Source organism: Chrysemys picta, chromosome 1 (genome assembly GCF_011386835.1).
Source record: "Chrysemys picta bellii isolate R12L10 chromosome 1, ASM1138683v2, whole genome shotgun sequence".
In the NCBI taxonomy this organism is placed as follows: domain Eukaryota; kingdom Metazoa; phylum Chordata; order Testudines; family Emydidae; genus Chrysemys; species Chrysemys picta.
The window spans coordinates 146,855,866-146,881,136 of record NC_088791.1 but is presented as its reverse complement, the minus strand read 5'-3'; the positions used below and the strand labels follow the sequence as shown (position 1 = coordinate 146,881,136).

Sequence of the window (25,271 nt, the reverse complement as noted above, 5' to 3'; positions counted from 1 at the left end):
CAGTTTCCCCATCAATTTCCCATCTGTAAGCAAGATGGCAAAGTTGGTCTTCATTAAAATGAGTAAACATCTGCTTCCACACTGGTACCAAACACCATAACCACATTTGCTCTTGCTGTTCCTGAGCTTGGAGCTGTGGCAGCAGCTGCATGGTTAGTCAGATCCCTTCCTCCTTCACTGTTATTTGTTAGTACTGTTGCTGCTGCTTTCCAGCCCTCCAACTTGCATTGTTGACTACAGCATCCATGCTGGGGCGCAACAGGGCCTTGTCCCTTTTCAAAGCTCTCCTACAGTGCACTGGAGGGTGCCCAGCTGGCTGCAGGACCAAATACTCATTCCAAAGTCCCCAAGAGACACGCCTCATGACTTAGGCCTGGTCTACACTACGAGTTTAGGTCAAATTTAGCAGCGTTAAATCGAATTGAGCCTGGACACGTCCACACGACGAAGCCCTTTTTTTGACTTAAAGGGCCCTTTAAACTGGTTTCTTTACTCCACCTCCAACGAGGGGATGAGCGCTAAAATTGGCCTTTGCAGGTCAGATTTGGGGTAGTGTGGACGGAATTCGACGTTATTGGCCTCCAGGAGCTATCCCACAGTGCTTCATTCTGACCGCTCTGGACAGCACTCTCAACTCAGATGCACTGACCAGGTAGACAGGAAAAGCCCTGCGAACTTTTGAATTTCATTTCCTGTTTGCCCAGCGTGGATAGCACAGGTGACCACGCAGAGCTCATCAGCACAGGTAACCATGATGGAGTTCCAGGATCGCAAAAGAGCTCCAGCATGAACAGAACGGGAGGTACGGGATCTGCTCGCCATATGGGGAGATGAATCAGTGCTAGCTGAACTCTGTAGCAGTAAACGAAATGACAAAATATTAGAAAAAGTCTCAAAGGCCATGAAGGACAGAGGCCATAATAGGGATGCAGAGCAGTGCCGTGTGAAAATTAAGGAGCTAAGGCAAGCCTACCACAAAGCCAGAGAGGCAAATGGAAGGTCCAGGGCAGAGCCACAAACATGCCACTTCTACGCGGAGCTGCATGCCATGCTAGGGGGTGCAGCCACCACTACCCCAACGGTGTGCTTTGACTCCATCAATGGAGAATCACGCAACAGGGAAGCGGGTTCAGGGTACGAGGAAGATGATGATGAAGACAATGAAGATAGCTCACAGCAAGGAAGCGGAGAAACTGGTTTCCCCAACAGCCAGGATATGTTTATCACCCTGGATCTGGAACCAGTAATCCCCGAACTCACCCAAGGCATGCTCCCAGACCCTGAGGGCACACAAGGGACCTCTGGTGAGTGTACCTTTGTAAATATTACACATGGTTTAAAAGCAAGCGTGTTTAATGATTAATGATTAATTTGCCCTGGCAATCGCGGCCAGTACAGCTACTGGAAAAGTCTATTAACGTGTATGGGGATGGAGCGGAAATCCTCCAGGGACATCTCCAGAAAGCTCTCCTTCATGTACTCCCAAAGCCTTTGCAAAAGGTTTCTGGGGAGGGCTGCCTTATCCCGTCCGCCAAGGTAGGACACTTTACCACGCCAGGCCAGTAGCACGTAGTCTGGAATCATTGCATAACAAAGCATGGCAGTGTATGGTCCCGGTGTTTGCTGGCATGCAGACAACATCCATTCCTTATCTCTCTTTGTTATCCTCAGGAGAGTGATGTCATTCACGGTCACCTGGTTGAAATGGAGTGATTTTATTAAGGGGACATTCAGAGATGCCCGTTCCTGCTCGGCTGAACAGAAATGTTCCCCGCTGTTAGCCACGTGGTAGGGAGAGGGGTGAAGTGATCATCCCAGAGAATTGGGTGTGTGTGTGGGGGGTAGTTGGGTTTGTGCTGCATGTTAACCCGGAAACCGCAGCCCCTCCTTTTACATTGCAAACCCATTTTAAATGGCAAACCCAACGGGTGCTTGGTATGGGAAATGAGGGCGCTACTGTTTGAAACCATTCCCACATGTTAAGAAGGTTAAAAAAGCCAAAAGACTGTGGCTTACCATGGCTGCCTGCAAGCCGAAATCTGTTTCCTGGCACTGCGTGAGTGATCTCTCACACCAAACCGGCAGGCCCTTAATATAAGAGGAAAAATGCGACCTTGTAACGAAAGCACATGTGCTGTGTAATGTGAACAGCAAAATTTAACATGAAAGAGTGTACCCATTGTTCTCTAAAATGTGTCTTTTTTAACCACCTCTCCCTTCTCCTCCACCAGCTGCAAATGTTTCTCCTTCACAGAGGCTAGTTAAGATTAAAAGGACAAAATGGCGGACTCCGGGATGATATGTTCTCGGAGCTCCAGATGTCCTCCCACGCTGACAGAGCACAGCAGAATGCGTGGAGGCAGTCAATGTCAGACTACAGAAAAGCACAATATGAACGAGAGGAGAGGTGGCGGGCTGAATCGAGGGCTGAAGAGAGCAAGTGGCGGGCTGAAGAGGATAGGTGGTGTCAGCTTGCTGACAGAAGGCAAGAGTCGATGCTCCGGCTGCTGGAGCATCAAACTGATATGCTCTAGCGTATGGTTGAACTGCAGGAAAGGCAGCAGGAGCAGAGACCGCCGCTACAGCCCCTGTGTAACCAACAGCCCTCCTCCCCAAGTTCCATAGACTCCTCACCCAGACGCCCAAGAACGCGGTGGGGGGGCCTCCGGCCACCCAGTCACTCCACCCCAGATGATTGCCTGAGCATCAGAAGGCTGGCCTTCAATAAGTGTTAAAGTTTTAAAGTTTTAAACTGCAGTGTGTCCTTTTCCTTCCATCCTCCCCCACCCCTCCTGGGCTACCTTGGCAGTTATCCCCCCAGTTGTGTGATGAATTAATAAAGAATGCATGAATGTGAAGTAACAATGACTTTATTGCCTCTGCAAGGGGTGCTTGAAAGGGGGGAGAGGAGGGTGGTTAGTTTACAGGGAAGTAGAGTGAACCGGGGGAAGAGGTGGGGGGGGGAGGGCGGAGGGTTCATCAAGGAGAAACAAACAGAAGTTTGTTTCTACATTCTACAGGCCATTATCCTCTGATCCCACTGAGGATTACCTAAAGAAACTACACCATCTGCTAAGAAAACTCCCTGACAAAGCACAGGAACAAATCTGTGCAGACACATGCCTAGAACCCCGACCAGGGGTATTCTATTTGCTACCCAAGATCCATAAACCTGGAAATCCTGGATGCCCCATCATCTCAGACATTGGCACCCTAACATCAGGCTTGTCTGGTTATGTGGACTCTCTCCTCAGACCCTACGCTACCAGCACTCCCAGCTATCTTCGAGACACCACTGACTTCCTGAGGAAACTACAATCCATCGGTGATCTTCCAGAAAACACCATCCTGGCCACTATGGACATAGAAGCCCTCTACACCAATATTCCACACAAAGATGGACTACAAGCTATCAGGAACAGTATCCCCGATAATGTCACAGCTAACCTGGTGGCTGAACTTTGTGATTTTGTCCTCACCCACAACTATTTCACATTTGGGGACAATATATACCTTCAAGTCAGCGGCACTGCTATGGGTACCCGCATGGCCCCACAATATGCCAACATTTTTATGGCTGACTTAGAACAACGCTTCCTTAGCTCTCGTCCCCTAACGCCCCTACTCTACTTGCGCTACGTTGATGACATCTTCATCATCTGGACTCATGGAAAAGAAGCCCTTGAGGAATTTCACCATGATTTCAATAATTTCCATCCCACCATCAACCTCAGCCTAGATCAATCCACACAAGCGGTCCATTTCCTGGACACTACTGTGCTAATAAGCGATGGTCACATAAATACCACCCTATACCGGAAACCTACTGACCGCTACACTTACCTACATGCCTCCAGCTTTCATCCAGGACACACCACACGATCCATTGTCTACAGCCAAGCTCTAAGATATAACCGCATTTGCTCCAATCCCTCAGATAGAGACAAGCACCTACAAGATCTCTATCAAGCATTCTTAAAACTACAATACCCACCTGCTGAAGTGAAAAAACAGATTGACAGAGCCAGACGAGTACCCAGAAGTCACCTCCTACAAGACAGGCCCAACAAAGAAAATAACAGAACACCACTAGCTGTCACCTTCAGCCCCCAACTAAAACCTCTCCATCGCATCATCAGAGATCTACAACCTATCCTGAAAGATGATCCTTTACTCTCACAGATCTTGGGAGACAGACCTGTCCTCGCTTACAGACAACCCCCCAACCTAGAGCAAATACTCACCAGCAACCACACATCACTGAACAAAACCACTGAGCCAGGAACCTATCCTTGTAACAAAGCCCGATGCCAACTCTGTCCACATATCTATTCAAGTGACATCATCATAGGACCTAATCACATCAGCCATACCATCAGGGGCTCGTTCACCTGCACATCTACCAATGTGATATATGCCATCATGTGCCAGCAATGCCCCTCTGCCATGTACACTGGCCAAACCGGACAGTCTCTACGCAAAAGAATTAATGGACACAAATCTGACATCAGGAATCATAATACTCAAAAACCAGTGGGAGAACACTTTAACCTGTCTGGTCACTCAATGACAGACCTGCGGGTGGCTATATTACAACAGAAAAACTTCAAAAACAGACTCCAACGAGAGACTGCTGAGCTGGAATTGATATGCAAACTAGACACAATCAACAAAGGATTGAATAAGGACTGGGAATGGCTGAGCCATTACAAACATTGAATCTATCTCCCCTTGTAAGTATTCTCACACTTCTTATCAAACTGTCTGTACTGGGCTATCTTGATTATCACTTCAAAAGTTTTTTTTCTCTTACTTAATTGGTCTCTCAGAATTGGTAAGACAACTCCCACCTGTTTATGCTCTCTGTATGTGTGTATATATATCTCTTCAATATTTATTCCACTCTGTATGCATCCGAAGAAGTGGGCTGTAGTCCACGAAAGCTTATGCTCTAATAAATTTGTTAGTCTCTAAGGGTATGTCTACACTACAGGATTAATCCGAATTTATATAATTCGGATTTGAAAAACAGGTTGTATAAAGTCGAAATGTATGCGGCCACACTAAGCACATTAATTCGGTGGTGTGCGTCCAAGTACCGGGGCTAGCGTCAATTTCTGCACCGTTGCACTGTGGGTAGCTATCCCATAGCTATCCCATAGTTCCCGCAGTCTCCCGCGCCCATTGGGATTGTGGGTTAAGGTCCCAGTGCCTGATGGGACAAAAAACATCGTCGCAGGTGGTTCTGGGTACAGCCTCACCTCCTCCCTCCCTCCTCCCTCCCTGCATGAAAGCAACGGACGGCAGACAACCATTTTCGCGCCTTTTTTCCTGGGTGGGTGAACACTGCAGACTCCATACCACGGCAAGCATGGAGCCTGCTGAGCTCAAGACAGCAGTCATGAACATTGTAAACACCTCGCGCGTTCTCGTGGAGTTTATGCTCAGCCAGGACCAGAAAAACGAGGCGAGGAGGCAGCGGCGGCGGCAGCGCAGCGACAAGCATGATGAGGACATGGACACGGACACGGATACAGAATTCTGTGAAACCACGGGCCCCGGTGCTTTGGAGATCATGTTGTTAATGGGGCAGATTCTATCCATGGAACGCCGATTCTGGGCAAGGGAAACAAGCACAGACTGGTGGGACCGCATAGTGTTGCAGGTGTGGGACGATTCCCAGTGGCTGCGGAACTTTCGCATGCGTAAGGGCACTTTCATGGAACTTTGTGACTTGCTGTCCCCTGCCCTGAAACGCCAGAATACCAAGATGAGAGCAGCCCTCACAGTTGAGAAGCGCGTGGCGATAGCCCTGTGGAAGCTTGCAACGCCAGACAGCTACCGGTCAGTCGGGAATCAATTTGGAGTGGGCAAATCTACTGTGGGGGCTGCTGTGATGCAAGTAGCCAAAGCAATCACTCAGGTGCTGCTACAAAAGTTAGTGACTCTGGGAAATGTGCAGGCTATAGTGGATGGTTTTGCTGCAATGGGATTCCCTAACTGTGGTGGGGCGATAGACGGAACCCATATCCCTATCTTGGCACCGGAGCACCAAGCCACCGAGTACATAAACCGCAAGGGGTACTTTTCAATGGTGCTGCAAGCACTTGTGGATCACAAGGGACGTTTCACTAACATCAACGCGGGCTGGGCGGGAAGGGTTCATGACGCTCGCGTCTTCAGGAACACTACTCTGTTTAAAGGGCTGCAGCAAGGGACTTACTTTCCGGACCAGAAAATAACCGTTGGGGATGTTGAAATGCCAATAGTTATTCTTGGGGACCCCGCCTACCCCTTAATGCCATGGCTTATGAAGCCGTACACAGGCAGCCTGGACAGGAGTCAGGAGCTGTTTAACTACAGGCTAAGCAAGTGCAGAATGGTGGTAGAATGTGCATTTGGCCGTTTAAAAGGTCGCTGGCGATCATTATTGACTCGCTCTGACCTCAGCCAAAGAAATCTCCCCATTGTTATTTCTGCTTGCTGTGTGCTCCACAATCTCTGTGAAAGTAAGGGGGAGACCTTTATGGCGGGGTGGGAGGCTGAGGCAAATCGCCTGGCTGCTAATTACGCGCAGCCAGACACCAGGACGATTAGAAGAGCACACCAGGAAGCGCTGTGCATCAGAGAAGCTTTAAAAACCAGTTTCATGACTGGCCAGGCTACAGTGTGAAATATCTGTTTGTTTCTCCTTCATGAAAACCCGCCCCCTTTATTGACTCATTTTCTGTAAGGAACCCACCCTCCCCCTTCCCCCAGCTTTCTTTCAAACCAAATAAAGTCACTATCATTTAAAAATCATTTATTCTTTATTAATAGATTAGAAAAAGAGGGAGGGAACCCGGGTGGTATTTGGGAGGAGGATTGCTGGGAAGGAAAAAGCCACAAAGAAAAGGTTAAAAAAATGACAGCCTTTTGCTTGGGCTGTCTACTGGGGTGGAATGGGAAGGTGTACGGAGCCTCCCCCCCCCGTGTTCTTACACGTCTGGGTGAGGAGGATACGGAACATGGGGAGGGGGGAGGGTGGAACAGGGGCTGAAGCGGCAGTCTGTTTTCCAGCAGCCGTTCCTGAAGCTCCACCAGACGCCGGAGCATGTCTGTTTGCTCACGCAGCAGCCCCAGCGTTGCATCCTTGCTCCTCTGGTCTTCCTGCTGCCACCTCTCAACTCGAGCGTCCCTCCTGTCCTCACGTTGGTCCCTCCTCTCCTCACGTTGGTCCCTCCTGTCCTCACGTTGGTCCCTCCTGTCCTCACGTTCACTGGCTTCTTTCCTATACTTTGAAACTGTTTCCTTCCACTCATTCAGATTAGCTCTGTCACTGCGGCTGGATTCCATAATTTCAGAAAACATCTCGTCTCGCGTTCTCTTCTTACGACGCCTTATCTGTGATAACCTTCGGGATGGAGGAGGGAGGCTTGAGGAATTTGCAGCTGCTGTAGGGAGGGGAAAAAAGAGAGAATTGTTTAAAAAGCTACATTTTGCAGAACAATGCTTATACTCTTTCACGGTGACCAACACTATTCACATTACATAGCACATGTGATTTCTGTGCAAGGTCGCATTTTGCCTCTTAATGCTGAGTGCCTGTGGCTTTGCTGCTAGAGATCACAGGTCTGGGCAACAGAATTCGGCTTGCATGCGGCCATGGTAAGCCATTGTTTTACAGCTTCTGCGCCCTCCTTTCCCACATACCAAGCATAGCCTGTAGAGTGCTGCGGTTTTTCTGTTAACATTCAGCAGCAGCAGCAGAAAACAAACTAACCACCCCCCCTCTCGCCATGAATTCTCTGGGATGATCGCTGTACCCCTCCCCCCCACCGCGTAGCTGGTATCAGGGAAGATCCCTGCAGGCACCAAACTAACCACCCCCCCCACCGCCCCCCTCCCGCCATGAATTCTCTGGGATGATCACGGTACCCCTCCCCCCACCGCGTGGCTGGTAACAGGGAAGTTCCCTGCTAGCCAAACGCGAAAAACTCAGGGCCAATTTCCCATCTGCGCTTGGCTAACTGCAGGGAAGGATTTATTTTCCGCCACAGGCAAACAGCCCAGTAGGAACGGCCACCTCTGTCCCCTTAATTAAGTTCCCGTATTTCAACCAGGTTACCAGGAGTGATATCACTCTCCTGAGGATTACACAACAAGATAAAGAACGGATGTTGCTTGAATGCCAGCAAACACCGGGACCATACGCTGCCAGGCTTTGTCAGGCAATGATACCAGATTACTTGCTGCAAGCATGGCGTGGTCAAGTGTCCTACCATGGAGGAGGGAATAAGGATGCACTGTCCAGAAACCTTCTGGCAAGGCTTTCGGAGTACCTCCAGGAGAGCTTCATGGAGATGTCCCTGGAGGATTTCCGCTCCATCCCCAGACACGTTAACAGACTTTTCCAGTAGCTGAACTGACCGCGAATGCATCCCAAGTCCTCAGGGCAAAGTAATCATTAAAAACCGTTTGCTTTTAAAACAAGTTTTATATTTTAAAAGGTAAACTCACCTGAGGTCCCTTCCATGGGGTCAGAGTCTTGAGTACTGGCTTGGGAGGCTTGGGAGGGTACTTCAGTCAGGGTGAGAAAAAGATCCTGGCTGTTGGGGAGAACGGAGTGCTGTGTGCTCTCTGCAAGCTCATCCTCCTCCTCCTCCTCCTCCTCTCCCCCATCGGCAGAATCCTCAGGCGTCGCTGATGAGACTATCCCCGACCCAGAATCCACGATCACAGGTGGGGTAGTGGTGGCAGCCCCCCCTAGAATTGCATGCAGCTCGGCGTAGAAGCGGCATGTCCGCGGCTCTGACCCGGAGCGACCGTTTGCCTCCTTTGTTTTTTGATAGGCTTGTCTGAGCTCCTTGACTTTCACGCGGCACTGCTCAGAGTCCCTATTGTGGCCTCTCTCCATCATGCCCTTGGAGATTTTTTCAAAAGTTTTTGCATTTCGTCTTTTAGAACGAAGTTCTGCAAGCACTGAATCCTCTCCCCATACAGCGATCAGATCCAGTACCTCCCTCACGGTCCATGCTGGTGCTCTTTTTCGATTATCAGCCTGCATGGTTACCTGTGCTGATGAGCTATCTGTGGTTACCTGTGCTCTCCACGCTGGGCAAACAGGAAATGAAATTCAAATGTTCGCGGGGCTTTTCCTGTCTACCTGGCCAGTGCATCCGAGTTTAGATTGCTGTCCAGAGCGGTCACAATGATGCACTGTGGGATAGCTCCCGGAGGCCAATACCATCGAATTGCGGCCACACTATCCCTAATTCGAAATGTAAAAATCGATTTTGGCGCTACTCCGCTTGTCGGGGTGGAGTACAGAAATCGATTTAAAGGGCCCTTTACATCGAAATAAATAGCGTCGTTGTGAGGACGGTTACAGGGTAAATTCGAATTAAAGCTGATAAATCCGAATTAAAGTCGTAGTGTAGACCAGGCTTAAGGTGCCACAAGTACTCCTGTTCTTTTTGCGGATACAGACTAACACGGCTGCTACTCTGAAACAGAAGTTTCACACCGTAGCCTGGCCAGTCACAAAAAGCTTCTCTGATGCGCACCGTGCCCTGCTGTACTCTTCTAACCGCCCTGGTCTCTGGCTGAGCGTAATCAGCGGCCAGGCGATTTGCCTCAACTTCCCACCCCGCCATAAATGTCTCCCCCTTACTCTCACAGATATTGTGGAGCGCACAGCAAGCAGCAATAACAATTGGAATATTGGCTTCGCTGAGGTCTATCCGAGTCAGTAAACTGCGCCAGTGTGCTTTTAAATGTCCAAATGCACATTCCACCATCATTCGGCACTTGCTCAGCCTATAGTTGAACAGGTCCTGACTCCTGTCCAGGCTGCCTATGTACGGCTTCATGAGCCATAGCATTAAGGGGTAGGCTGGGTCCCCAAGGATAACGATAGGCATTTCAACATCCCCAATGGTTATTTTCTGGTCCAGGAAGAAAGTCCCTTCCTCCAGCTTTTGAAACAGACCAGAGTTCCTGAAGACGCGAGCATCATGTACCTTTCCCGGCCATCCCACGTTGATGTTAGTGAAACGTCCCTTGTGATCCACCAGGGCTTGCAGCAGCATTGAAAAGTACCCCTTGTGACTTATGTGATTGGTGGCTTGGTGCTCCGGTGACAAGATAGGGATATGGGTTTCATCTATCGCCCCACCACAGTTTGGGAATCCCATTGCAGCAAAGCCATTCACTATGACCTGCATGTTTCCCAGAGTCACTACCCTTGATATCAGCAGGTCTTTGATTGCGTTGGCTACTTGGATCACAGCAGCCCCCACAGTAGATTTGCCCACTCCAAATTGATTTGCAGCCACTGGTAATCGTCCCACACCTGCAACACGATGCGGTCCCACCAGTCTGTGCTTGTTTCCCGGGCCCAGAATCGGCATTCCACACCATGAACCTGCCCCAGTAACACCATGATTTGCACATTGCTGGGGCCTGTACTTTGTGAGAGGTCTATGTCCATGTCAATTTCCTCATCACTCTCGTTGCCACGCTGCAATCGCCTCCTCGCCTGGTTTTGCTTTGGCATGTCCTGGCTCTGCATATACTCCAGGACAAAGCGCGTGGTGTTCATAGTGCTCATAATTGCCGCGGTGATCTGAGCGGGCTCCATGATCCCAGTGCTATGGCATCTGGGCTGAAAAAAGGCACGAAACTATTGTCTGACGGAGGGAGGGAGGGGCGAGTGACGACATGGCTTACAGGTATAGGGAATTAAAATCAACAAAGGTGGCTGTGCATCAGGGAGAAACACAAACAACTGTCACACAGAATGGCCCCCCCAAAGATTGAACTCAAAACCCTGGGTTTAACAGGCTGTTGATTTCACGGAGGGAGGGGGAAGCAAATGAATACAGAACAAATCTGGTCCCTCTATTTTTTACATCTTAAGCTGGCAGCAGACAGTGCACCATGACTGATAGCCATCGGCATCTTCTGGGTGCTTGGCAGAAGATGCTGTACTACAACTGCTAGTCATCATCCTCAAGACGGTTCAATAGGACTGCCAGCAGGACTGAGTCTCCAGGAGACAAAACGTGTCTGCCCAGGTGCCTCTGATTGAACTCACTGAGGAATACGACGACGATGGATACCAATCGTAATACACCATCTACTGTCAAAAGGCAAGGAGCTGCTGCTGTATAGCAATGCAGCCCCATGTCTGCCAGCACCCAGATAGCCGATGACGGCTACCAGTCATGATGCACCGTCTACTGCCAAAAGGCAATTAGCTGCTGCTGTGTAGCAATGCAGTACTACGTCTGCCGGCACCCAGATGACATATGGTGACGGTGAGCTGAGCTGAGTGGGCTCCATGCTTGCCATTGTATGTTGTCTGCACAGGTAACCCAGGTAAAAAGGTGCGAATTGATTGTCTGCCGTTGCTCTGATGGAGGGGGAGGGGCCTGACGACATGTACCCAGAACCCCCCGCGACACTGTTTTTGCATCATCAGGCATTGGGATCTCAACCCAGAATTCCAATGGGCGGTGGAGACTGCGGGAACTGTGGGATAGCTACCCACAGTGCAACGCTCCAGAAGCCGACGCTAGCCTTGGTACTGTGGACGCGGTCCGCCGGCTTCATGCACTTAGAGCATTTTATGTGGGGACACACACAATCAACTGTATAAAACCGATTTCTATAAAACCGGCTTCTATAAATTCGACCTAATTTCGTAGTGTGGACATACCCTTAGTTTCTGGCCACATGCCTCACATCAAGCACCTTGAGGGGCTGGGAAATATCGTTAGACAGATCACCTGTTTCTGATTGAACAGGCCCCTCTTTCCCCTCCTCCTCACTGCTGCTTCTCCTGCTGCTGAGAGTGACATTAAAACCTTATATATAATAGGGAAAATTTGCTGCTGCCCTAATTTTAAGCACTTTGTCAATTAGATTATGTATGTAGGCTGCTTTTGTTTTTTAACAGATGTTTGGGAATACAGCACTTAAAGTCCCCCATGAGTACTGTGGCCTGTGGTTATTAGTCTGCAAGAAATGGTCCAGGAATTTTTCATTCTCTTAGTCCTTTGCTCCTGGGCCTGGTTTATCTACAGTGAGGATTTCTTGAAATTCCTGCCCGTTTGGTCAACACCAGCGCAGCTCCTGTAACACTAACAACACTGGGAGTGATAGTGATAGTGTAGACCAACCTTTGACCATCCCGTCATATAGATCTGCTCTGTTCAATAATGAGCACTCCCTCTGCTCCAAGCACTGGTAAAGCTGCACCAGTGCTAGACAAATGGTAAAGGAATTTCCCCCAAATCCTCAGTGCATCTGGGCAGCCCTAGTGGTTAGTAGTACATACACACACTTGTTTTTCCTGTGTTTTTTCTCTCATTATCCAGTGTATTTCTCTACCAGTCTTCATTATCCTATTGCATCTTACTGTCATTGTCAATACCTCTTATGTTCCATGTGCAAGCACAAATTGTTGGAGCTAAGACAATGTAACATTCAGGCTTCATTCCTTCTTCCACAATGAAGTTTTTCTCTCATGGAGCAAGTCTTGTGTATACCTTGTAGATGGTTTGATGTTGGAGCAAGTGTCGGTGTTTCTTGTGATGACAGGAGGCTGCTTTGCACTCGATTCTCTGAATGGTGTGGTGTTCTGAAGGTCTGTTCCCAGATCTCTGAAGGCCTGTATTCCTTCAATGTCCTGCTGATGAAGTCTCAGCTTAGTGTGTATTTTGTGCTCATAATGGGCAAATGTTTTTCTGGATTTGGTGAAATAGACACATGTCCACTGCTATGTTATATGACTGATATAAGGTGATGTGTCATCCATGAACTAGAGCATGATTAAGCCACATGCACTGATGAGTCGCTCCAGTGCTAGGTTCCAGACAACCCACAAACCAGGAACTGGTTTGGTGACTCTCAGGGCAGGTATATAACCTCACAGGAGGAACAGCAGCTCAGTCTGCTCAATGCAACTCCAGGGCTTGGAACGCTCCTCTGCCTGAAAGTGGCAACAGACTCCCCAAGCCTTAGCCTGCTCCAGCCTTGCTCTTGCTCCAGCCCTGTTCCTAGTCTTGCTCCAGCCTTGCTCTCATTCTGGCCTCGTTCCAACCCTGCTCTGGACTCTTGATTCTGGTTCTGGCCCCCTGGCTATAACTAACTGCCACAGCTCTGATCACTAGGCCTGACCATCCTTATCATGGTCTCTGACCAATGAGGATTTATTTGTTCAACATATGTAGCTTGCTTCCAAGTGCGCGATTCTCCTGAGGAAGTAATATGGTCCCGACGGGTGTCCCCGTTGTACCTCTGGGAGGTCGTTAGCTTGTCGCTTTGTGTGTGTTTTTCTTTCTGTTACTCCTTCCAGCACTGGCTGTTGTAGTAATGCTGGGGCTATAGGCACCAAAGTACACGTGTGTCTTGACATCAAGTGTTGCACTGGGCTACTGTTAAAGCCTGAGGGAGTGCTTGATTCTCTTCTTCTTCAAGAATGGCTTGCCATAGATTTTCTTTGCTTTTTGAAGCTTTCTTTAAAGAATCTTAGTGATTTTAACTGCCAATTCATCTTTGCCATTTGACTGGCTGCGATAGGTTGATGTGATATGAATGAATTTCCATTCCTGGGTAAATTGCATAAACTCACTGCAAGTAAACTGGGGTCCATTGTCTGAAACGACTCTGTTTGGATCACCATGCCTGCTGAAATGCTTCATTGTTTTGCTACCGCAGTAGTGTCTGACAGTTTGTGTTGTTTCCTGAAGCCTGAATAGTAGTCTACCATAATGAGGTAGTGTATGGTTTGGGATGAAAAGGTCCATTACTATTTTGCTCCAAGTTATGTTGGGAATGCTGTATATTTTCATTGTCTCTTTTTCCTGCGTGGCCTCACAACTGCTCACTATGTCTCTGATATCCTTGGTCTTGTTTAGCCAATATACAGAGTGTTTGGCTTTCTAGGGACATGCTTCTAGTCCAGAATTGCTCTGATGTATTCTTGAGAGGAGTTCTGTTCTCAATGATCTGCATGTTATGATTTGACTGGCTTTACATATGATGCTATCTTAGATGCTCACCTCATTTTGATAGTTCCAATATTCTTGAGAGGCAGGTGAGTGTCTCCCTTTCTCCCTTTGTGTCTGGCCATCCTCACAGCACAATGGACATGAGCCCTTGTAAATCTTTGTTTTGTATACTTTATTCTTGGATTTTTTCCAGTCTCTGACTTGAAACAGGCATATATGTGGCTCGGTTGATGCTTTTGATGTCTTTCTGTGTATTCTGTATTTCTGTCAGGTACGGGATCCCATATTCTTGTTCAGTTGCTGTATTTTCATGTTGCAAAGCTTTTCAGGATAAGAAGTCAGCTATATACATCTCAGTCTCTTTCTTGTAGTGTTCATCTATATTGTAACATTACTGTTTCAGTAGCATGATCTGATGGCAGTTCTGGGCAGTGGCTATTTAGAAATGCTCTCTAGTGGTTTATGTCACTTTCTACGCAAATGGTTTCCTTTCCTATAATGGACAAACTTTTCGCGTGTGAACCCTATATTGCAAGATATTCCTTTTTAGTTTGGATTAATCTTACTTGCATTGGCAATAGTGACCTTGATGCAAAAGCTACCAGATGTCCCTTTTGTAGGAGTGATGTCCCGTGCCCCATGTCCCATTTCACTGGCATCACATTGTATGGCTGCTCTTTGTTCACATTATAGCACTTCAGGATGGGATAGTTGTTCACCAGCTCCTTGATGTGTGTGATGGCTCCATCATGTTAAAGTAACAATGCCCATACAGCATCTTTGTCCAGTAGTCACCTCAGGGGTTTGCACACATCCAAGAGGCTTGGAAGAAATGTTGCAGGTTAGGCATAAACTAATAGTCTCTGAACTGATTTAATGTCTTTATGTGTGGATATCTGCTGTACTGATTTTACCTTTTCAGGGACAGGTCATAATCCTTGGGACGGCAGCAAATGTCCCAGGTATGGTGCTGCAGTCAATCACCATTTCATCTTGTTTTTATTTAATTTTTGATTTACTTCCATGGCTATTTCTAGCAGACAGATGAGGCTGTGGTTGTGATCTGCCACAGCTTCTACCATACTGTCTCCATGTCCGTAGACCAGAATGTCTTCAGCCATGACACTGATCCCTGTGAGACCTGTTATAACGTCTTGCTTGTGGCATTGATATTCTTCCTTTGCAGGTTTGATCCCAATTGGCATTCTCAACTACCTGTATTTACTTGGTGATGTCTAAAATGTAGTGAGATAGCTGCTTTCCTTATCCAGTAGCAGTTGCCAATATCTGCTTTTGGCATCAAGTACTGAGAATGTTTTTACTTTGCCAAGTCATGTCATATTGCATCATCTGTAGGCATTTGGTAGTGAGCTCTTTTTAGCATGTTAAGTTGCTTGGATCTGTGCAAATGCATAGCTTGCCTGGCCTCTCAATGGCTACCATGAGCTTATCCAATTTGTAGGGCTCTGAGACTTTAACATGATGCCTTCTTTTTCCATTTGTATTATTGCTTTACTTAAGAATGGTCATACTGGGTCAGACCAACAATCCATCTAGCCCAGGATCCTGTCAGTGGCCAGTGCCAGATGCTTCTGGGGGAATGAACAGAACAGGACAATTATTGAGTGATCCATCCCCTGTCATCCAGTCCCAGCTTCTGGCAGTCAGAGGTTTAGGGCCACCCAGAGCTTGGGCTTGCGTTCCTGACCATCTTGGCTAACAGCCATTGATGGACCTATCTTCCAAGAAGAATCCATTGTAGATGGCAAGGATTGAATCCACAGGCACTTACATGCAAAGCACATGCTCTACCACTGAGCTACATCCCAGGCACAAACCATATACTTCTGCTGTTTGCACTGCATCGATACCATTCATGCACTTGCTTCCTCTATATGGTTCATTTTTTCCCTTGTTTTTCTTGTCTGCAAGCTTTGGCAGGATGATTTCTCTCGCCATAATTATTGCATATGACCCCATACTCAGGGAATTCCCATGATCATCTTTTTCTCAATTGTATTCATGTCTTCCTTTGCATTTTGTGTGTCACTTCTGCTTTGTGTTTCTGCATTTCCCTTTGCATGGATTTTGGTGTATTTTTCTTGTATTTTCATGCTTTTCCTGTGCAACTTGGTGAATTATCTCTGTGTCTACTTCACTCATGCTCTGTATTTAGATGTGAGCATGTTCACTAACTTTACAAATGACTGTCACTCTTGGTAGAAATAGTGTGGGCTCTGTGACATTCTCATGTGAGCTCCTGCATCTTTTTCCTTATTACTAATCTATCACTGAACATGAGCTCTTACTGTGATGCTGTGGCTAAGGCCATGTCTATACTTAGTGGTAGACTGGCACTGCGGCAATCGATGCAGAAGGTGTCGATTTAGCAGGTCTGGTGAAGACACACTAAATCTATGGGAGAGCGCTCTCCCATCGATTTGCGTATTCCACCGACCCGAGAAGCAGAAGGGAAGTTGGTGGGAGAGTATCTCCCATCAACACAGCGTGGTGTAGACACTGCAGTAAGTTGACCTAAGCTATGTCGACTTCAGTTACGTTACTCATGTAAATGAAGTAGCATAACTTAGGTCAACTTATCCCGGTGGTGTTGACCAGTCCGAAGACAGCTAATGTGATCCCGGGAGGCATAAACAGAGGAACCTTGAGTAGGAGTAGAAAGGTTAGTTTACCTCTGTATTTGGCAGTGCTGCAACTGCTGCTGGAATGCTGTGATTAGTTATGGTGCTAACAATTCAAGAGGGATGTTGAGAAGTTGGAGAGGGTTCAGAGAAGAGTCACGAGAGTGATTAAAGGATTGGAAAAGCTGTCTTACAGTGATTGAACTCTTTGAGTCCATTTATTTAGCTTAACAAAGGGATGATTTGGTTATCTACATGGGGAACAAATATTTAATAATGAACTCTTCAGTCTAGCAGAGAAAGGTATAACAGGATCCAGTGGCTGGAAGTTGAAGCTAGACAGATTCAGACTGGAAATAAGGTGTACATTTTTGAGTGAGGGTAATTAACCATTGGAACAATTTGCCAAGGGTCACGGTGGATTTTCCAGAACTGACAATTTTTAAATCAGGATTGGATTTTTTTCTTAAAGATCTGCTCTAGGAATTGTTTTGGGGAAGTTCTATGGCCTGTGCTATCAGCGGCGGCTCCAGGCACCAGTGCTCCAAGTGCGTGCCTGGGGCGGCAAGCTGCGGGGGGTGCCCTGCCACTCCCTGCGAGGGCAGCAGTCAGGCAGCCTTCAGCGGCATGCCTGCGGGAGGTCTGCCGGTCCCGCGAATTTGGCAGCAATTCGGCGATGGGTACACCGAAGCTGCAGGACCGGCGGACCTCCCGCAGGCATGCCGCCGAATCCATGGGAACGGAGACCTTCAGCAGGCATGCCGCCGAAGGCAGCCTGCCTGCCATGCTTGGGGCGGCAAAAAAGCTAGAGCCACTCCTGTGTGCTATACAGGAGATCAGATTAGATGATCACAATGGTCCCTTCTGCCCTTGGAATCTATACAAACTGGGTGGCCAGGGAGGCTTCGCAGTAAGTGCCGCCAGCACCCCACACCCCAAACACCCTCCCGCTGCCCCATCCCAGAGTCCCCTCTCTCACCCAAACTCCCTTCCAGAGCCTGCACTCTGCACCCCACCCAACACCCCAACACCCTGCCTCAGTCCAGAGCCCTTTCCTGCACCCCAAACTCCTCATCCCCAGTCCTACCCCAGAGCCCAAACCCCCACTCACACCCCAACCCTCTGCCCCAGCCCGGTGAGAGTGGGGGAGACTGAGCGACGGAGGGAGGGGGGATGGAGTGAGAGGAGGCGGGACCTCAGAAAAGGGGTATTCAGTTTTGTGCCATTAGAAAGTTGGCAACCCTACTGCCAAGTAACTGTCCCTCAGTTTCTGGGTAAAAAAAACCTTAGACACAAGCCTGCTTTTAAAAAGCTTCTCCCTCTTTTTTCTCCCTCTCAGTCCATGATGACTCATATTCAGAGTCTGCAAATCCCCTTGTAGAATGGCATAGCCATTTTGGTTTTGAAATACCCTCCGTGGTGTTTACCATCCTCCATTTCGGATAGCCTTCTTGTTGTTCTTTAGTTTCAAATCTGGCTCCCTTTTATCCGTTACTCATCCCTGATTGGACAGGCTGTGTTGGTTTCTGGGTCCAGGCTTCAAGCCATTTGTGTTAAACCTTCTGTGTCGTTTTGTGATAATAAATTCCCTTTTTTTAATGTTTACATTGTGGTAATAGAGTTATTGGAAGGGGAGCTGGGTAGGGCGAATACCGACAGTTGATAGATGCTGAATAAGGGGAACGAACCACAGTAGGGAGGGGTCCTATTACTTTGGATTCAAAGGTGATCTGTGTTAACAGTTCCAATCTGCCTGTGTAACACCCTCTTAATTTAAGAGCAGGGGACGTCTCAATGCCTTTCTATTAATTCTAATGGTCCACCATTGTCTCTTCGTGGCTGGACAACGGGTCATTTCTTGCAGCCAGTTTTGTGGAAATACCTCATTTGGGAGGCACCCCATTCCTCCTGTGACATGTAATTGAAATTGTAGTACATGGTATGAGCACACTTTTCTATATAAATACATAGATTCATAACCACAGTCTGAATACATATGTCATAATGACCATCAAGTTCAGAACATTACATGCTTCCATAAAAGCATTTACTCGATACACTTTTGTAGTACAATAATACAGTATGCAATCAGTTGGTTCAGCTGCTCATTTGTGGGGTTTATACTTTCTGTTTGCCCCTGGAGGTGTCTGGACCCTGATTGTCACAGATGTTCAGAGCGGAAAGTACCCTAAACCCTTTTATTGGGGTTTAGCAGATGCAATCCTGTGTGCACTCCCCCAGCGTCACTGGAGACATTGACCCTGCCTCAGGCACAATGCCTCTGGGAAAAAATGCTGTTGTGCAGCTCCTCCTTATCTTCCAGTGTGAGCAGTGGCTTATAGCCACAGCATGACCAGTAATTAGTGCACCCTAGTGCACCCTAGTGCTTTAAGAGAACTGATGTGGATCTTTAATCAGACTTGGAATACTTGGGATGTTCCAAAGGACTGGAAAGAAGTGAATATTCTGCCAATATTTCTAAAAGGTAAACGGGATGACCCAAGTAACTATAGGCTGTAGGCCAGTTAGACATTGATGCTGGGCATAGTCACCAAATGCCTGATATGGGATTCAATCAGTAGAGAATTAAAGGATGGTATCATAATTAATGCCAGTAAGCTTGGTTTTACAGAAAATTGTTGTTGTTTTTTACAAGATTACCAGTTTGGTAATGAGATTACAAGTAAAGGTAACTATGTTGATGTAATACACTTGGACTTCTTAGATGTTTGTCTTAGTAGCACACACCATTCTGATTTTAAAAATAGCACTATACAAAATCAACATAGCATATATTAAATGGATTAAAAAATGGCTAACTGAGATCTCATCATGTAATGGGTAATCATCATTAAATGGGTGTTTTTCTAGCCGGGTCCCACAAGGGTCTGTTCATGGCCCAGTGCTATTGATTATTATTGACCTGGAAAAAAATAAATGCAGCTCAGACTAGTTGATCATAATGGTCCCTTCTGGTTAGGGTGACCAGATTACCACACTAAAATATCGGGACATAGTGGCCCTGCCCACAGTCTACCCCTGCTCTTCCCAGGCTCTGCCCACACTCTACCCCAGGTCCCGCTCACTCCCTAATCAGCCCCCCCACCGTACTCTTCCTCATCCCCTGGCCTGCCACTGGCTTGCTGCATCCCTCCTCAGTCCCTCCCCCATCGCTCGCCTCCCCACCTACCACTCACCCCTATGCAGGGCTGGCTCCAGGCACCAGCTAAGGAAGCAGGTGCTTGGGGCGGCCAATAAAAAGGGGCGGCATTCCGTGTGCAATTGGGGCGGCACGTCCGGGTCTTCGGTGGGAATTAGGTGGCGGGTCTCTCAGTCCCTCTCTTCCTCTTTGAGCTGCCACCAAAGTGCCGCCGATTGGCTTTATTTTTTTTTTCTGCTCCTTGGGGCGGCAGAAAACCTGGAGCTGGCCCTGCCCCTATGGTGCCGACTTCCCCTCTCCCGGATGGGTGCTCGCCCACCCCCACCTCTTTCCGCACCTGCACTACCCTCACCACGCCCCCATTCCACCCCCTTCTCCCAAGTTCCTGCCCTTGCCCTGCCTCTTCTCTGCCTCCTTTCCTGAGTGTGCTGTGTACCCACTCCTCCCTCCTGGAAAGTGCTAAGCATCACCAAACAGCTGTTTGGCGGTGGGAAGCACTGGAGGGGGATGTAGCGGGGATGCAGCACGCTGAGGGGAGGGGGAGAGAAGGAGGCGAGGAGCGGGGAGCTTGGCTGCAATTTTTCCCCGTGGGTGCTCCAGCCCCGGAGCACCCACGGGGTCAGCGCCTCCCTCCTGCTGGCCTCCTTACCCGAATATTGGGGTCCCGATCGTACATTGATCGGGATGCAGGACAAAGGGTTAAATATTGGGACAGTCCCGATTTTATCAGGACATCTGGTCACCCTACTTCTGGTCTTCACCTGTATGAATACCTGGCCTGAAGCACCCAGCGTCACAGGTTTGCTCCTGAAGACTGAAGTCACTTGTTTCCTTCAGACCCTGAGCAAAAGGCTGATGCCTGGAGGTCGGTGACTATGGGCATGTCTACACTTACCTCTGGAGTGATTTGATCCATCGGGGGTTGATTTATCGCATCTAGTGAAGATGCGATAAATCAACCGCCGAGTGCTCTCCTGTCGACTCCGGTACTCCACTGGAGCGAGAAGCGCAGGCGGAGTTGATGGGGGAGCATCAGCAGTCGACCTACCGCAGTGAAGACACCGCGGTAAGTAGATCGAAGTATGTTGACTTCAGCTACATTATTCACGTAGCTGAAGTTGCGTGACTTAGATCAATTCCCCCCCCCCCCCCCCCCCCCCCCGTGTACACCAGGCCTGAGTCTTAGAGGCTTCTCATTTCACATCCCCTTTATGAGGGAAATAACATTAGCCTCCATGTACAGTCTGAATACAACAGCCTCCCGCACTCATCATCTCACAATGTGATGGAGACCCTATTTTACCATGTCTATCACCCGTATGCCCCTGAGGCTGCCCTGTTCATTTCCCAGCATGGATCAAAAACTTCAGCCTCCAAACATAGCCCCAAGAACCACCTTTACTCCAACTACTCTCACATTTGGATGGCAAGTCCCAGAGTACCTCATATACACTAATAGCCAGGGCTTCTGCCTCTCTCTCTGTGGAAATAGAGAGGGAGCTTTGCCCATTACAGATAATGCGTGGCTGCTCTTATTTGGTTTTCCTTTGTATCCAGGCCTGCTGCAAATTTGTAGTTTTCTCATTGTGACCCAAGGAAAGTCAAATCACTAAACACATCTCCATTCATTTCCATATGCTAGGGGTCAGGAATCTGGGATGCTGCCATGATTATTGTTTTTTTTTTTAAATAATCCTAGTTTCTGATTTCATATACCTTCAGGAGCTGACTCACTGCTGACACCATGTTGTGTGCAAGCATAAACAGACAGTGCAACATTCAAGCTTTATTCCTTCCTCCACCTATGCTGTTCTTCCTCATCAAAGACTTCCTGAAGGTAGAGATCTCTAAGGGCACGTCTTCACTGACAACATTAAAGCGCTGCCGCGGCAGTGCTTTAACGTGGCTTGTGTGGTCGCGGCGCAGCACTGGGAGAGAACTCTCCCAGCGCTCTAAAAAAACCAGCCTTCATGATGGGAATAGCTACCAGCACTGTGAGTGCAGCTCCCAGCGCTGGGGCACTATCTACACTGCCATTTTACAGCACTTTAAACTTGCAGCGCTCAGGTAGGTGTTTTTTCACACCCCTGAGCGAGAAAGTTGCAGCGCTGTAAAGTGCTAGAGTAGACAAGCCCTTAATTCCTATAATCATATTATAGCACCTCCTGTTCAGAAGCTATTCATCATTACCCCCTCCAGCTAGTCTTCTTTCTCCTAGAGAGATTGTATCCAGCAATACTGACCCTGGATATTTCAGCTCTAAGAATTACCAGCACTACCACCTCCCTCAATTCATTTATTCCCACTGGGTCTTGATCTCCACCTCTTCTAGCTCCTCTTGTTTATTTCCCATATTCCTTGCTTTTGTGTGTAGACAAACACTTTAATGTGCTTCTTTTCTTATTTTTAAGTGTATGGTATTTGTATTGTGTTTAATAAACTAATATTGATTTTACATGCATTGTATCTTAACCAATTACCTAGTTACTCAGCTTAGAACACTTGATCTACACTGGGAAATGTGGGGCTTTTCTAAAGTTTTTCTAACACCTCTGTTTGGGTGTAAATATCCATTATAAGCAAAGTCTGCTGTGATAGCTCAGTGTTCTCTCAATTTCCTTGCAAATACCCTGCAGATGTTAGAGTAGCATACTGCTTAACAAAACTAATAAGAACAGACAACTAATCACAGCCTACTGCACAGACTTCAACTGTTGCTTGTTGTGTTTTAAAGGTTGGTCCCTTCCCCTGCCTGTGCCCCGGTGCACTGCCTGGCGCAGGTAATATGCTTCATCACTAACCCAAGATGGTGTGAAGGCCCCTGGCTTCAATTAAATGGAGCAAGAGGAAGTAAATAAACCACATGGGGCAGGGCATTAAATCACTTAGGTGCAGAGAAGAATCAGACACCAAGGAGTTTTGGTTCAGAGGTGGGCTGTGTGCACTCGCATGCAGACTGCAATTTAATATTCTTACTGCAAGTTAATGACAACTGCAACCAGGCAGGATGGTAGCCCTCTGACTCCTGATTTTTTACATTCCCACTGCTGTCCCCTATAAATTAATGCCCCTGCCCCTTTCCTATTTTGTTTTACTGCCTTCGTGCTGTTTTCCTTTATTTCAAGGAGTCAGTTTGAAGGACTCTTGATGCATCTGCTGGTTTGGTTTACAACAAAGGATGGAATGAAACAAGGGGTATGGAAGTTGTGAACTATTTTTATGGTGTATTTGTTTTTTCACACTGGCTCTAAACTTTAGCATCACCACCAGTAGAACCTGAGCTAGGGGAACTTAGCTCATTTGATCTAAAACTGGCTTTTTTGCTTGTGCTCCTTAACAGAGACTACAAGAGTGAGTGTTGTCTGTGGTGTTTGTGCACACATATAATGCATATATCTTCGCACACATTGTGTGCATGTGTGTAGTATCCACAGTGTGTATTTGTAATGAGTGCAGATGTGTAGGATCCACGGGTGTAATAAGTACATGTCATGTAGGTGTAACTGAGCTGTTTGGAAAACCAAAATTTTTCCCTGTGAGAAATTTTAAATGCAAAATCTTCATTCAAAATTTCAGTAAAATAATGTCAGCTTTCCTGTGGGGAATCTCAAACTTATTTGCTTTGTATCTACTTTTGAAATACAATGAACATTTTTGTTGTCTTTTGTTTCAGTTCAAAAGACAACATAAATTGAAACAAAATGAAAAATGGTCATTTCAAATTGACATTTTGAGATTTAAAAAAATTAAAAATGTTAAACCCCCAAATCACATTGAAATGACATTTTAAGTTGAATCAAAACAAAAATTTTCATTTAGTTTTGAAATGTCATTTCAAAGTGAAAAGTTTGACTTCAATATTTCCTGCTGCACATTTGTGGGTGTGTCTATGCAGGATGTGTGTTCAGTATTTTCAGGTAATGTGTATATACAACATAGTACATAACTGCATTTGTACACCTATGTTTGGGCTGTATGTGCAATGTGTGCACAAAGGTACAGTGAGTGCATGTAAGTAATATCTGTATGTATTTAAGTGCTTATATATTCACATAGGGTTTATTTTTAGTGTGTATACATGATTGTTACAGTATTGTCAACTCCAAGATTTCAAAAATCATGAGTCAGGACTCAAGAAATCACATGATTGGCAAAAATAACACATTCTAATTTCCTTTATTTGCCTTCTGGTTTTTGAGCATTCAAGGTTCACATTTTCAAACTTTTCTCTGCAAATATGATGACTTGAGAGCTAGAAACTTACTTTTTTTTAAAAAGAACACAGATTCTCAAGTAGTCATATGACTCCAGAACCAGGGGCTTTGAGAAAACCCCCAAATATTTATGAGACTTGCAATAAATTACTGAGAGTTGGCAATGATGTTTTGTGTGCATGTAGTGTCTGACCTTATGTTTACATGTACAGTAAAATATACTTATACTTTGTGTTTGTAGACATTTGTAGTGTAGGTATATGTAATGTATGTACATTTTGCATGTGTGTGAGAGCGTGCATGCATACTGATTGTATGAGTTGTTTGTACATGCCTGCAGTGACGAGCTGCCAAAATATTAACAACAGGTTCCCTCCTCCTCACCCCATGAGGGGGTCGTGCCGCCCCCCCGGGGCCCCTGCCCCATCCACCCCCCTTCCCTGTCCCCTGACTGCCCCCTGCCTCCCCATCCAACCCCTCCTCACATTCCTGATGCCCCCCCGGGACCCCTGCCCCATCCAACCACCCCTTCTCTCTGTCCCCGACTGCCCGTGACTGCCCCCCACCACCCCATCCAACCCCTGCTCCTTCCTGACTGCCCGCCCGGGACCCTTGCCCCCATTCAATCCCCCTGTTCCCTGCCCTCTGACCGCCCTGACCCCTATCCACTCCCCCCACAATCCTCCTAACTCCCCTGACCTCTTCCAACACCCCCTCCCTGCTCCCTGCCCCCTTACCGCGCTGCCTGGAGCTGCTCGGCTGGGACCGGGACCAGCGCCGCGGGGCCCAAGCTGGGCCGGGCCGGAGCTGCTTGGCCGGGCCCGGGACCGTGGGGCCCAAGCTGGACTGGGCTGGGGCGCTCGGCGGGGGCCAGGCCAGGGCCAGGGGGCCAGGCCGGAGAGAGCCGCTCGGCCGGAGCTGGACTGGGCCACGCCGCGCCTCCCTGGAGCCCTTCTCATGCCGCCCCCCTCCCCGCCCCAGCTGACCTGCCTGCTGCTTGTTTCAGGCTTCCCGCAAACATCTGATTTGCGGGAAGCAGGGGAGGGGGAGGAGAAGCGGGGCGGAGCGTTCAGGGGAGGAGGGGGAAGTGAGCTGGGGCCGGGGACTGGGTGGACAGCTGCCGGAGCTTTGTTAAATTTAAAAGGCCTTTTAGATTGGTTGTCCCAGAACAACCAGTTCTAAAAGGGCTTCTAAATTTAATAACTGGTTCCTGCGAACCAGTGGGAGCCGGCTCCAGCTCACCATTGCATGCCTGTAG

General features: G+C 47.8%; 1 long non-coding RNA gene across 1 annotated transcript; it reads right to left on the bottom strand.

The window, feature by feature from the left end:
- Window positions 1–1,028: 1,028 nt before the first annotated feature.
- LOC135983871 (uncharacterized) lies at window positions 1,029–24,945 on the bottom strand. The gene is made up of 3 exons (XR_010601685.1): window positions 24,751–24,945; window positions 2,017–2,088; window positions 1,029–1,695 (listed from the first exon to the last, which is right to left on the bottom strand). It is a non-coding gene; the product is annotated as an uncharacterized LOC135983871 (long non-coding RNA).
- Between the last annotated feature and the right edge of the window lie 326 nt (window positions 24,946–25,271).